Genomic DNA, 15,321 nt, shown 5'->3' on the forward strand with positions numbered 1-15,321 from the left:
TGCGGTAATTGATGGCGTGTATTTCACACGTTCGTTGGGCAACCCCAAGAGGAAGGTATGATGCGCACAGCAGCAAGTTTTTCCTCAGAAAGAAACCAAGGTTTATCGAACCAGGAGGAGCCAAAAAGCACGTTGAAGGTTGATGGCGGCGGGATGTAGTGCGGCGCAACACCGGGGATTCCGGCGCCAACGTGGAACCTGCACAACACAACCAAAGTACTTTGCCCCAACGAAACGAGTGAGGTTGTCAATCTCACCGGCTTGCTGTAACAAAGGATTAACCGTATTATGTGGAAGATGATTGTTTGCAGAGAAAACGAGTAAAACAAGTATTGCGAGCAGATTTGTATTTCGAGTATTAAAAGAATGGACCGGGATCCACAGTTCACTAGAGGTGTCTCTCCCATAAGATAAAAGCATGTTGGGTGAACAAATTACGGTCGGGCAATTGACAAATAGAGAGAGCATAACAATGCACATACATGTCATGATAAGTATAGTGAGATTTAATTGGGCATTACGACAAAGTACATAGACCGCCATCCAACTGCATCTATGCCTAAAAAGTCCACCTTCGAGGTTATCGTCCGAACCCCTTCCAGTATTAAGTTGCAAAGCAACAGACAATTGCATTAAGTATGGTGCGTAATGTAATCAACAACTACATCCTCGGACATAGCGACAATGTTTTATCCCTAGTGGCAACAGCACAACACAACCTTAGAACTTTCTGTCACTGTCCCGAGTGTCAATGCGGGCATGAACCCACTATCGAGCATAAATACTCCCTCTTGGAGTTAAAAGCAAAAACTTGGCCAGAGCCTCTACTAGTAACGGAGAGCATGCAAGATCATAAACAACACATATGCAATAACTTGATAATTAACATAACATGGTATTCTCTATCCATCGGATCCCGACAAACACAACATAGAGTATTACGGATAGATGATCTTGATCATGTTAGGCAGCTCACAAGATCCAACAATGAAGCACAATGAGGAGAAGACAACCATCTAGCTACTGCTATGGACCCATAGTCCAGGGGTGAACTACTCACTCATCACTCCGGAGGCGACCATGGCGGTGTAGAGTCCTCCGGGAGATGAATCCCCTCTCCGGCGAGGGTGCGGAGGAGATCTCCGGAATCCCCGAGATGGGATCGGCGGCGGCGGCGTCTCGGTGAGGTTTTCCGTATCGTGGTTTTTCGCATCGGGGGTTTCGCGACGGAGGCTTTAAGTAGGCGGAAGGGCGAGTCGGGGGCTAACGAGGGGCCCACACCACGGGGCGGCGCGGGCCCCCTTTGGCCGCGCCGCCTTGTGGTTTGGCCACCTCGTGGCCCCACTTCGTATGCTCTTCGGTCTTCCGGAAGGTTCGTGGCGAAATAGGCCCCTGGGTCTTTGTTTCGTCCAATTCCGAGAATATTTCGTTACTAGGATTTCGAAACCAAAAACAGCGAGAAAACGAGAACCGGCACTTCGGCATCTTGTTAATAGGTTAGTTCCGGAAAATGCATGAATATGACATAAAGTGTGCATAAAACATGTAGGTATCATCAATAATATGGCATAGAACATAAGAAATTATCGATACGTCGGAGACGTATCAAGCATCCCCAAGCTTAGTTACGCTCGTCCCGAGCGAGGTAAAACGATAACAAAGATAATTTCGAAGTGATATGCCATCATAACCTTGATCATACTATTTGTAAACATATGTAATGAATGCAGCGATCAAAACAATGGTAATGACATGAGTAAACAAGTGAATCATAAAGCAAAGACTTTTCATGAATAGTACTTCAAGACAAGCATCAATAAGTCTTGCATAAGAGTTAACTCATAAAGCAATAAATCAAAGTAAATGCATTGAAGCAACACAAAGGAAGATGAAGTTTCAGCGGTTGCTTTCAACTTATAACATGTATATCTCATGGATATTGTCAACATAGAGTAATATAACAAGTGCAATATGCAAGTATGTAGGAATCAATGCACAGTTCACACAAGTGTTTGCTTCTTGAGGTGGAGAGAGATAGGTGAACTGACTCAACATAAAAGTAAAAGAATGGTCCTTCAAAGAGGAAAGCATCGATTTCTATATTTGTGCTAGAGCTTTTATTTTGAAAACATGAAACAATTTTGTCAACGGTAGTAATAAAGCATATGAATTATGTAAATTATATCTTACAAGTTGCAAGTCTCATGCATAGTATACTAATAGTGCCCGCACCTTGTCCTAATTAGCTTGGACTACCGGATCTTTGCAATGCACATGTTTTAACCAAGTGTCACAATGGGGTACCTCCATGCCGCCTAGTACAAAGGTCTAAGGAGAAAGCTCGCATTTTGGATTTCTCGCTTTTGATTATTCTCAACTTAGACATCCATACCGGGACAACATGGACAACGAGATAATGGACTCCTCTTTAATGCATAAGCATGTGGCAACAATTATTATTCTCATATGAGATTGAGGATATATGTCCAAAACTGAAACTTCCACCATGAATCATGGCTTAAGTTAGCGGCCCAATGTTCTTCTCTAACAATATGCATGCTCCAACCATTAAGGTGGTAGATCTCTCTTACTTCAGACAAGACGGACATGCATAGCAACTCACATGATATTCAACAAAGAATAGTTGATGGCGTCCCCAGAAACATGGTTATCGCGCAACAAGCAACTTAATAAGAGATAAAGTGCATAAGTACATATTCAATACCACAATAGTTTTTAAGCTATTTGTCCCATGAGCTATATATTGCAAAGGTGAATGATGGAATTTTAAAGGTAGCACTCAAGCAATTTACTTTGGAATGGCGGATAAATACCATGTAGTAGGTAGGTATGGTGGACACAAATGGCATAGTGGTTGGCTCAAGTATTTTGGATGCATGAGAAGTATTCCCTCTCGATACAAGGTTTAGGCTAGCAAGGTTATTTGAAACAAACACAAGGATGAACGGTGCAGCAAAACTCACATAAAAGACATATTGTAAACATCATAAGACTCTACACCGTCTTCCTTGTTGTTCAAAACTCAATACTAGATGTTATCTAGACTCTAGAGAAACCAAATATGCAAACCAAATTAGCAAGCTCTAAGTGTTTCTTCATTAATGGGTGCAAAGTATATGATGCAAGAGCTTAAACATGAGCACAACAATTGCCAAGTATCAAATTATCCAAGACATTTTAGAGTTACTACATGTAGCATTTTCCAATTCCAACCATATAACAATTTAACGAAGAAGAAACTTCGCCATGAATACTATGAGTAGAGCCTAAGGACATATTTGTCCATATGCTACAGCGGAGCGTGTCTCTCTCCCATAAAGTGAATGCTAGGATCCATTTTATTCAAACAAAACAAAAAACAAAAACAAGCCGACGCTCCAAGCAAAGTACATAAGATGTGACGGAATAAAAATATAGTTTCGGGGGAGGAACCTGATAATGTTGTCGATGAAGAAGGGGATGCCTTGGGCATCCCCAAGCTTAGACGCTTGAGTCTTCTTAGAATATGCAGGGGTGAACCACCGGGGCATCCCCAAGCTTAGAGCTTTCACTCTCCTTGATCATATTGCATCATACTCCTCTCTTGATCCTTGAAAACTTCCTCCACACCAAACTCGAAACAACTCATTAGAGGGTTAGTGCATAATAAAAATTCACATGTTCAGAGGTGACACAATCATTCTTAACACTTCTAGACATTGCATAAAGCTACTGGACATTAATGGATCAAATAAATTCATCCAACATAGCAAAAGGGGCAATGCGAAATAAAAGGCAGAATCTGTCAAAACAGAACAGTCCGTAAAGATGGATTTTATTATGCCACCAGACTTGCTCAAATGAAAATACTCAAATTGAATGAAAGTTGCGTACATATCTGAGGATCATGCACGTAAATTGGCTTAATTTTCTGAGCTACCTAGGTAGACCCAGATTCGTGACAGCAAAGAAATCTGGAACTGCGCAGTAATCCAAATCTAGTACTTACTTTTCTATCAAAGACTTTACTTGGCACAACAAAACTCAAAACTAAGATAAGGAGAGGTTGCTACAGTAGTAAACAACTTCCAAGACACAAATATAAAACAAAAATATTGGAGTAAAAACATGGGTTGTCTCCCATAAGCGCTTTTCTTTAACGCCTTTCAGCTAGGCGCGAAAGTGTATCTCAAGTAACATCAAGAGACGAAGCATCAACATCATAATTTGTTCTAATAATAGAATCATAAGGTAACTTCATTCTCTTTCTAGGGAAGTGTTCCATATCTTTCTTGAGAGGAAATTGATATTTAATATTACCTTCCTTCATATCAATAGTAGCACCAACGGTTCGAAGAAAAGGTCTTCCCAATATAATGGGGCAAGATGCATTGCATTCAATATCCAAGATAACAAAATCAACGGGGACAAGGTTATTGTTAACCATAATATGAACATTATCAATTCTCCCCAAAGGTTTCTTTTTAGCATTATCAGCGAGATTAACATCCAAATAACAATTTTTCAATGGTGGCAAGTCAAGCATATCATAGACTTTTTAGGCATAACGAAATACTTGCACCAAGATCACATAAAGCATTACAATCAAAATCTTTGACTCTCATTTTAATGATGGGCTCCCAACCATCCCCTAGCTTTCTAGGAATATAAGTTTCAAGTTTTAGTTTCTCTTCTCTAGCTTTTATGAGAGCATTTGTAATATGTTTTGTGAAAGCCAAGTTTACAGCGCTAGCATTAGGACTTTTAGCAAGTTTTTGTAAGAACTTTATAACTTCAGAGATGTGGCAATCATCAAAATCTAAATCATTACAATTTAAAGCAATGGGATTATCATCCCCAAGGTTGGAAAAAATTTCAGCGAGTTTTATCACAAGCGAGTTTCGAGCAGTTTAACGGTTTCGAGTAATTTTGCGCGCTTTGCACTAGGAGTAGAAGCATTGCCAACACCAATTATTTTACCATTGATAGTAGGAGGTGTAGCAACATATGAATCATTAGCATTGCTAGTGGTGGTAATAGTCCAAACTTTAGCTACATTTTCCTTTTTAGCTAGTTTTTCATTTTCTTCTCTAACCCACCTAGCACGCGAGTTCAGCCATTAATCTTATATTCTCATTAATTCTAACTTGGATGGCATTTGCTGTAGTAACAATTTTATTTTCAATATCCCTATTAGGCATAACTTTCGATTTCAAAAGATCAACATCAGAGGCAAGACTATCAACTCTAGAAACAAAAATATCAATTTTATTGAGCTTTTCCTCAACAGATTTGTTAAAAGCAGTTTGTGTACTAATAAATTCTTTAAGCATGGCTTCAAGTCCAGGGTGTATTCCTATTATTGTTGTAATAATTCCCATAAGAATTAGCATAACCGTTACCATTATTATAAGGATATGGCCTATAGTTATTACTAGAATTGTTCCGATAAGCATTGTTGTTGAAATTATTATTTTTAATGAAGTTTACATCAACATGTTCTTCTTGGGAAACCAATGAAGCTAATGGAACATTATTAGGATCAACATTAGTCCTATCGTTCACAAGCATAGACATAATAGCATCAACCTTATCATTCAAGGAAGAGGATTCTTCAACAGAATTTACCTTCTTACCTTGTGGAGCTCTTTCCGTGTGCCATTCAGAGTAATTAACCATCATATTATCAAGAAGCTTTGTTGCTTCACCAAGAGTGATGGACATAAAGGTACCTCCAGCAGCTGAATCCAATAAATTCCGCGAAGAAAAATTTAGTCCTGCATAGAAGGTTTGGATGATCATCCAAGTAGTCAGTCCATGGGTTGGGCAATTTTTAACCAGAGATTTCATTCTTTCCCAAGCTTGAGCAACATGTTCATTATCCAATTGTTTAAAATTCTTTATGCTACTTCTCAAAGATATAATTTAGCAGGGGGATAATATCTACCAATAAAAGCATCCTTGCATTTAGTCCATGAATCAATACTATTCTTAGGCAGAGATAGCAACCAATCTTTAGCTCTTCCTCTTAATGAGAAAGGAAAAAAATTTAATTTTATAATGTCACCATCTACATCTTTATACTTTTGCATTTCACATAATTCAACAAAATTATTGAGATGGGCAGCAGCATCATCAGAACTAACACCAGAAAATTGCTCTCGCATAACAAGATTAAGTAAAGCAGGTTTAATTTCAAAGAATTCCGCTGTAGTAGCAGGTGGAGCAATAGGTGTGCATAGGAAATCATTATTATTTGTGCTAGTGAAGTCACACAACTTAGTATTTTCAGGGTTGGCCATTTTAGCAGTAGTAAATAAAACAAACTAGATAAAGTAAATAAAAGTAAACTAATTTTTTTGTGTTTTTGATATAGCAAACAAGACAGTAAATAAAGTAAAACTAGCAACTAATTTTTTTGTGTTTTAATATAAGTGCAGCAAACAAAGTAGTAAATAAAATAAAGAAAGACAAAAACAAAGTAAAGAGGTTGAGAAGTGGAGACTCCCCTTGCAGCGTGTCTTGATCTCCCCGGCAACGGCGCCAGAAAATATGCTTGATGGCGTGTATTTCACACGTTCGTTGGGCAACCCCAAGAGGAAGGTATGATGCGCACAGCAGCAAGTTTTCCCTCGAGAAAGAAACCAAGGTTTATCGAACCGGGAGGAGCCAAGAAGCACGTTGAAGGTTGATGGCGGCGGGATGTAGTGCGGCGCAACACCAGAGATTCCGGCGCCAACGTGGAACCTGCACAACACAACCAAAGTACTTTGCCCCAACGAAACAGTGAGGTTGTCAATCTCACCGGCTTGCTGTAACAAAGGATTAGCCGTATTGTGTGGAAGATGATTGTTTGCAGAGAAAACAGTAAAACAAGTATTGCAGCAGATTTGTATTTCGATATTAAAAGAATGGACCGGGGTCCACAGTTCACTAGAGGTGTCTCTCCCATAAGATAAAAGCATGTTGGGTGAACAAATTACAGTCGGGCAATTGACAAATAGAGAGAGCATAACAGTGCACATACATGTCATGATAAGTATAGTGAGATTTAATTGGGCATTACGACAAAGTACATAGACCGCCATCCAACTGCATCTATGCCTAAAAAGTCCACCTTCGAGGTTATCGTCCGAACCCCTTCCGGTATTAAGTTGCAAAGCAACAGACAATTGCATTAAGTATGGTGCGTAATGTAATCAACAACTACATCCTCGGACATAGCGCCAATGTTTTATCCCTAGTGGCAACGAGCACAACACAACCTTAGAACTTTCTGTCACTTGTCCCGGTGTCAATGCGAGCATGAACCCACTATCGAGCATAAATACTCCCTCTTGGAGTTAAAAGCAAAAACTTGGCCAGAGCCTCTACTAGTAACGGAGAGCATGCAAGATCATAAACAACACATATGCAATAACTTGATAATTAACATAACATGGTATTCTCTATCCATCGGATCCCGACAAACACAACATAGAGTATTACGGATAGATGATCTTGATCATGTTAGGCAGCTCACAAGATCCAACAATGAAGCACAATGAGGAGAAGACAACCATCTAGCTACTGCTATGGACCCATAGTCCGGGGGTGAACTACTCACTCATCACTCCGGAGGCGACCATGGCGGTGTAGAGTCCTCCGGGAGATGAATCCCCTCTCCGGCGGGGTGCCGGAGGAGATCTCCGAATCCCCCGAGATGGGATCGGCGGCGGCGGCGTCTCGGTAAGGTTTTCCGTATCGTGGTTTTTCGCATCGGGGGTTTCGCGACGGAGGCTTTAAGTAGGCGGAAGGGCGGAGTCGGGGGCGACGAGGGGCCCACACCACGGGCGGCGCGGGCCCCCCTTGGCCGCGCCGCCTTGTGGTTTGGCCACCTCGTGGCCCCACTTCGTATGCTCTTCGGTCTTACGGAAGGTTCGTGGCGAAATAGGCCCCCGGGTCTTTGTTTCGTCCAATTCCGAGAATATTTCGTTACTAGGATTTACGAAACCAAAAACAGCAGAAAACGAGAACTGGCACTTCGGCATCTTGTTAATAGGTTAGTTCCAGAAAATGCACGAATATGACATAAAGTGTGCATAAAACATGTAGGTATCATCAATAATATGGCATAGAACATAAGAAATTATCGATACGTCGGAGACGTATCAGTAATTATATGCCGTGTCATTGCATGCTGCATCGGTAACTAAATAGTGCCTCGTATGGTATCTGTTGGCACATAAATCATATAATACACCTCGTACACGATGTTATACTCGTACACATATTGTATAAATAGTATAATGCATATAATCTCATAACACACAATAATATATAATCTATATAAACAATGAAACTCAAAGCTCACTAAATACACATTTAGTTTATAGGCGAGAGAGCGCAATGGTTTCCTATGAAAGGCATAGGTAGGGAAATGGACAAGGTTGAGATCTAAAACTTTGAGGCTAGGTTGCTTATTGCTATGGGTATCCCCATTAGGCTACCACCAAATGGGATTCTTGCTTCATGGGCTTAATATTTAATTTATCTTTCATATATTATTTTGTTCTTTGAATTTCTGAACATGCCATCCCTAGGGGTACTTGTTGACCAGTATCTCTTGAATTTTATTAAATTTTATCCTCGTAGGCATGCACTAGGCTCATGGGTACAATTAGGAGGGATTTTCCTACTTCTACAACATTAACTTTTAACATGGAATAGGTACCTCTGAAAGATCTTCCTCGTAAATGAAAATTAGTCAAAACCCTTTTCCTCTTGCCCCAAAACCCCATTTCCTTCGTTAGCATTGCCTCCTGCACACCTTACCCATGACCTCTCCACATCGATCAGAAATAATAGAGCGTAAGCATGCAATATTATCAATACAAAGAAACAATTATAGGAGTTAGGAGAAGAAATCAGGTTAATCGCCATCAAGCCCTAGGGATGGCGCCCGAGATTGTGGGAGGAAGAAAGAGGTGCGGTGCAACCACCTCTCATTTTGTCTTGTGCAGGAGGGGACAAAAATGGTAATAACAAATCTCATAATATAAAATATAATTGATTTGAATACAAGGAAAGGGGAATAAGGTTGTATGGAGTGCCTTATTAAAAAAAAGGTTGTATGTGGGGTCCTAGATCTTGGTATTTGAGTGAAACATGTGATTTTAGTTGTGGAAATTTGGGATTTAAAGGTGTTTCATAGATCCAAAAACTCATATGTTGCCAAACAAAGTAAGGGCAAGCCTTTGATATAGATGGAAATTGAGATGGAACCAACAATGGATGAACCGGCCCGTTTATGATAATCTAGACATTTATGAAGAGAAATCACTAAAGGCGTAGATTGGCTTATGTAACAGTAATCAGATAGAGGGTTTTAAATACCGAACAAGTAGGTGTGGAAGTGGAAAGGGTTGAGGAAAAGGATGATGAGGTGGTCAATTTTCCATACACGACACATTTGTCCTCTCTGAATGATGTGGTTATTATGGATACTATACAGGAGACAAAGCGGGCGATATAAATGTTGGAAAGTTAGAGAACAAGGATGGGAACTTGAAGGTAGATGGTGATGGTTCCTGAGTAGAGAATAAAAGTTCTAATTATTATGATGTCGAGGATACCATTGATGGACATCATTTTCTGTTTGCACCGACTAAAGGTGATAGGGAGAAAAGTGAACTGCACCGACTCAAGTGGAAAAAATGGAGTGATATAAATGTTGCAAATTAGAGAACAATCATGGGCACCGGAAGGGGGATGGTGAAAATAGTACCTCGGTATAGGATAAAATGTGGTAATTAAACTAATATGAAGGATATCATGTGCGAGTAACATTTTCTACTTGTATTAAATAACAATGAAAGAGAGGGAGATGCATTGTTTAGTATCTCAAACAAGTTATTCATGTGTAATACTTTGATACATATTGAAAGCAAAGTGGCACGAAAAAGAGGTGTACCAGTGAATGAGGGTACATGTAGCCATTGAAGAGGATAAATAACTTAAGCCGGAGATTGGATTGGGTAATTCCATACATGCCATTGGTCAGATAGAGGGTTTAAAAAACAATACAAATGGAAATGGTTGAAATAAGGACGACTAGGCAGTGAATTTTGATGGCATGACACATTTTGTCCCTATGAATGACAAAGCTATTACCGGGACTAGATGAGACAAAAAAAGGGAATGATATAAATGTTGGAAACTTGGATAACAATGATGGGCTCTCAAATGTGGATTCTACATTAAAAAGGGTGCTTCATTCGAGGATAAAATTATAAATTTCATGATATAAAGGATATAAACACACCGGTATGTGATGCGCCACGACAAAGCTAAAAAATACATACAAATTTTGCAAAATGGCGTCAAGAGTTAAGATCCACCTGATTTCACACCCTATCCCTTATGGGCCTTATAGAATGTTTGTTGGATGGTCCTATGGAGCAAAGCAACCCAAATATTCATTATTCAGTCAATTGTTTCATTACCACAATGGAAACTGGTTTCTTCCTAAATAAAACATAAGTTGACTTGGAATATATAGGATGACATAGAATAACATGGGAGTTTTCATGGTGGAGTTTTGAGTACACATTACTCGTGTTTTGTGAAATCTTACAAAAAAAACTACTTTGCTTGTTTTTATTTGCCATTGAAACTGAAAAATAGATGATTAGGGGTGTCTCAAGTGACGTGCTTGAGTAGCGAGTGTTTAGTTGTTAGTAGGGGTGTGTACATTGGCCTTATGACAAACGTCCTCATACACTATGCAAGAGTTTACACAATGATGTTTTTAGTAGGTTGGGCCACCTCGTGGGATCGCGGCGTAATCATATGTTAGGAGAGCATCGAAGAGGTTGAGCATGGGCTCTAGGACGAAATATTCCTAAGGGCAAAGTCAAGGTCCCACACAATGTTTGTCCAAGTCAAACAAGTCTCCTCGGATCCGAGACTAGAACCCAAGTGGAGCTCTAGCCCTCTCCCCTTCTTGTATTGATATATAAAGTGAATGATTCCTCCACCCCCTTGGGGGTATATATGTAGACAAATAGGGAAGGGGTCATTGGCAAATGAGAAAGCATATGCTTCATGGTGGTAGGTAGAATAGGTACAAAGGTAATGTTCAGTCCATAGTCCATGAGGAATGCGGATGAGAGAGGAGATGGTCGTGGTCCATGGTGAACTAGCCCTATTAGGCTTCCACCTAATGGGTTTCTTACTTCACGGGCTCCATCTTTGACTTTATATTTTATCTCTTATTTTTATCCTCAAATTGTTGACCATTCCATGACTAGCGATACTTGTTGACGAGTTTTGTCTTGAATTTGCTTGAATTTTAACCACGTAGGTGTCCAGTAGGCTTGGGGGTCCCATTAGGAAGGAGTTGCTTATTTCTACAACATTATGTTTCAAGATGTATTATGTACCTATGATACATCTTCCTCATAATTGGAAATTAGTCAAAACCCTTTTCCTCTTGCCCCAAAACCCCATTTCATTTCTTAACATTGCATCCCTCACATCTTACCCATGACCCCTTCACATCGATCGGAAATCATAGAGTGTAAGAAAGACAATGAATGCAAAGGAACAAGTAGAAGAGTAGGTGAAGAAATAAGGCTTGTCGCTGTCAAGCCCTAAGGATGGCGACCCAGCTTCAGGGAGGAAGAACAAGGTGCAGTCCAACCACCTCTTATTTTGTCTCATGTAGGAAGGAACAAAAATGGTAATAACAAATATCATAATACATAATATACTTGAGTATAAGACAATGAATGGGAATAAGGTTGTATGGGAGCATGGCTCTAGATCTAGGCTTTTGAGTGAAACATGTGATTTTAGTTGTGGCAACTTGGTATTTGAAGGTGTTTCATCGATCCAAAAACTCATATGCTTTCAAGAAAAGCAAGGGCAAGCCTTTTCTATAGATCTAAATTTAGACAGAACAAACAACCGATGAACCCATTTATGAGCATGTATACATTTAGAAGTGAAGTCAGTAAAGGCAGAAATTGGGCTATGTACAATTAATCAGATGGAGGATTTTAAATACCAAACAAGGGGATGTGGAAGTGGAAAGGCTTGAGCAAAAGGATGATGAGGTGGTGAATTTTCAAGACGTGACACATTTATCCTCTCTGAATGATGAGGTTATTATGGAGACTACATGAAACAAGGTGAGTGATATAAATGTTGGAAAGTTAGAGAACAAGGATGGGCACTTGAAGGTGTATGGTGAAAATGGTTCCTGATTATAGGCGAAAGATTATAATTATCATAATGTAGAGGATATCATTGATGTAAATCATTTTCTATTTGCACCAACTAAGGGATATAGGGAGGAAAGTGAATTGATCATATCTCAAATAGTGCAAGCATGTTTTATCCTTTTCTATGAATGAAAAGAAGGTGGAAACAACAATTTGTGTTCCCAAGAATGAGGGTGTAGACATTGATGAGGAGAAATTTATTTAGGAGGAGATTTGGTTGGGTGAGGCCATATAAACCATTGTATAGATCGCCGGTTTTAAACATATAAAAAGTGGACGTTCATGTGGAAATGGTTGAGGAAAAGGATGATGTGGTGTGAATTGTGAAGACATGCCACATTGGGCCTCTCTAAATGTTAATGTCGTAGTATTAAGACTATATTGGACAAAAGGGAGTGTAAATATTCGATATGAGATAACAATGATGGACACCGGAAGGTGGATAGTGAAAATGGAACCTCAGTATAGGAGAACATGTGATAATTACCGTGATAATGAAGGATATCATGTGTTAGTACCATTTTCGACTTTTACTAACTACAATGATTGGGAGGGAAATGCATTGTTCAATATCTCAAACAAGTCATTCGTGTTCAATCCTTTGATATAGATTGAAATCAAGGTGGAACAAACAACATGTGTACTAGTGAATGAGGGTGTACACATTGAAGAGGATAAATAAGTAAAGTCGGAGATTGGATTGGGTGATTCCATAGGTACCATTGGTCAAATGGAGGGTTATAAAAACCATACAAGTGGACATGTATGGAGGTATAAATAGTTGAAAAAAGGATGATGAGAGGCGGTCAATTTTGAAGACATGACACATTTTAACCCTCTAAATGATAAAGTTATTACTAGGACTAGAGGGGACAAAAGGGAGTGACATAAATGTTGGAAACTCAAAGAATAATAATGATGGGCTCCCAAATGTGGATTGTAAATTAAAAAGGGGTCTTTCATTAGCAGATAAAGTGATAATTTTCATGATATAAAGGATATAATTGGTAGATATCCTCTTCTATTTGCATTAATGCAGTAGTATTTGGTGCGCTGCACTAATTTAAAAATTGAAATTTAAAAGTTGGGGCATCAACCCTTGCCCACGGGTAAGTTTGCCACGGTTTGGTCCCCGAACCCTATGGATTGCCTTTAAAATTCAATTTTAGAAAAGATGAAAGAAAATGATAGAAACGTAAAATTTAAAATCCTTCGAGGTGTAGTTATGTTACTTCATCTAATTCTAACGCAAAAAATATCAAACATGAATTTCGATGTATTTTTAAAATAGACATAATATTTCGCCAAAATGGCTTAGGAATTTTTATACGACATCGAATGAAAAGTATCTACACAAAAACTTACATCCGGATTTTGTAAAATGGTGTCAAGAGTTAAGATCCACCCGATTTCACACCCTATCCCTTATGGGCCCTATAGAGCGATTGTTGGATGGTCCAATGGAGCGAAGCAGCCCTCATATTCATTGTTCCCTCAATTGTTGCGTTGCCATAGTGGAAACTGGTTTCTTTGTAAATAAAACATATGTTGATTTGGAATATATAGGATGACATAGAATAACATGGGAGTTGTCATGGTGGAGCTCTAAGTACACACTACTCGGGGTTTTGTGACATCTTACAAAAAAATCTAGTTTGGTTGTTTCTATTTGTTGTTGAAATTGAAAAATAGATGATTAGGGGGTGTCTCAAGTGATGTGGTTGAGTAGCGAGTGTTTAGTCATTAGTATAGGGATGTGTACACATGTCTCATGACGAATGTCCACGAACACTATGTGAGAGTTGAGGCAATGATGTTTTTTTAGTATAGGTTGGGCCGCCTCGTGGGATCACGTCTTAGTCCTATATTAGGAGAGCGTCGAAGGTGTTAAGCATGGGCCCTAGGCCAAAAATCTTCTCGAGGGCAAAGTCAAGGTCCCACACAACATCGGGCTGAGTCAAACAAGTCTCCTTGGATCCAAGACTAGAATCCATGTGGAGCTCTAGCCCTATCGCCTTCTTATATTGACGTATGAAGTGAACGAATGTTCCACACCCTTGGGGTATATATATCAATATAGGGAAGGGTCGTTGACAAATGACAAATGCTACGCTTCATGGTGGTAGGTAGGAGAAAAAAGTAGGTAATGTTTAGTCCATAGTCCACGAGTAATGTAGATGAGAGAGGAGATGACTTAGTACATGGTGAACTAGCCCCATTAGGCTTCCATATAATGGGGCTCCTTGCTTCATGGTCCCATATTTGAATATATCTTTTATCTATTATTTTGATCTTTTAATTTCTGACCATGCCATGACTAGCGGTACTTGTTGACCAGTCTTGCCTTGAATTTTCTTGAAATTTATCCAAGTATGCGTCTAGTAGGCTTGGGGTCCCATTAGGAGGAAGTTGCCTATTTGTACAACATAAACTTTCAACATGAAATATGTAACTCTGAAACATCCTTCTCATAAATGGAAATTTGTCAAAACCCTTTTCCTCATCGCCAAAACCCCATTTGCTTTCTTAACATTGCCTCCCTCACATCTTACCAAGGAACCCTCCACATCGATCAGAAATCATAGGGCGTAAGCAAGACTATGAATGCAAAGCAACAAGTAGAGGAGGTAGGTGAAGAAATCGTGATCGTCGCCATCAAGCCCTAGGTATTGCGCCCAAACTTCTGGGAGGAAGAACGAGGTGCAGCGCAACCACATCTCATTTTTTCTCGTGCATGAGGGGACAAAACTGGCAATACCAAATCTCATAATATATAATGTACTTGAGTAGACGACAAGGAAAGGGGAATAAGGTTTTATGGGAGTGGCGTTCTAGATATAGGTATTTAGTGAAGCGTGTGATTTTAGTTGTGGAGACTTAGTATTTGAAGGTGTTTCATGGATCCAAAAACGTATATGTCGCACAAAAAAGTAAGGGCGGGATTTTGCCACAGATGGAAATTGAAATGGAACCAACAACCAATGAAATAGACATTTATGAAGAGAAATCAATAAATGCAAAGATTGAGTTATGTACCATTAATTATATAGAGGGT

This window comes from Lolium rigidum, chromosome 1, assembly GCF_022539505.1.
Source record: "Lolium rigidum isolate FL_2022 chromosome 1, APGP_CSIRO_Lrig_0.1, whole genome shotgun sequence".
NCBI lineage: Eukaryota > Viridiplantae > Streptophyta > Magnoliopsida > Poales > Poaceae > Lolium > Lolium rigidum.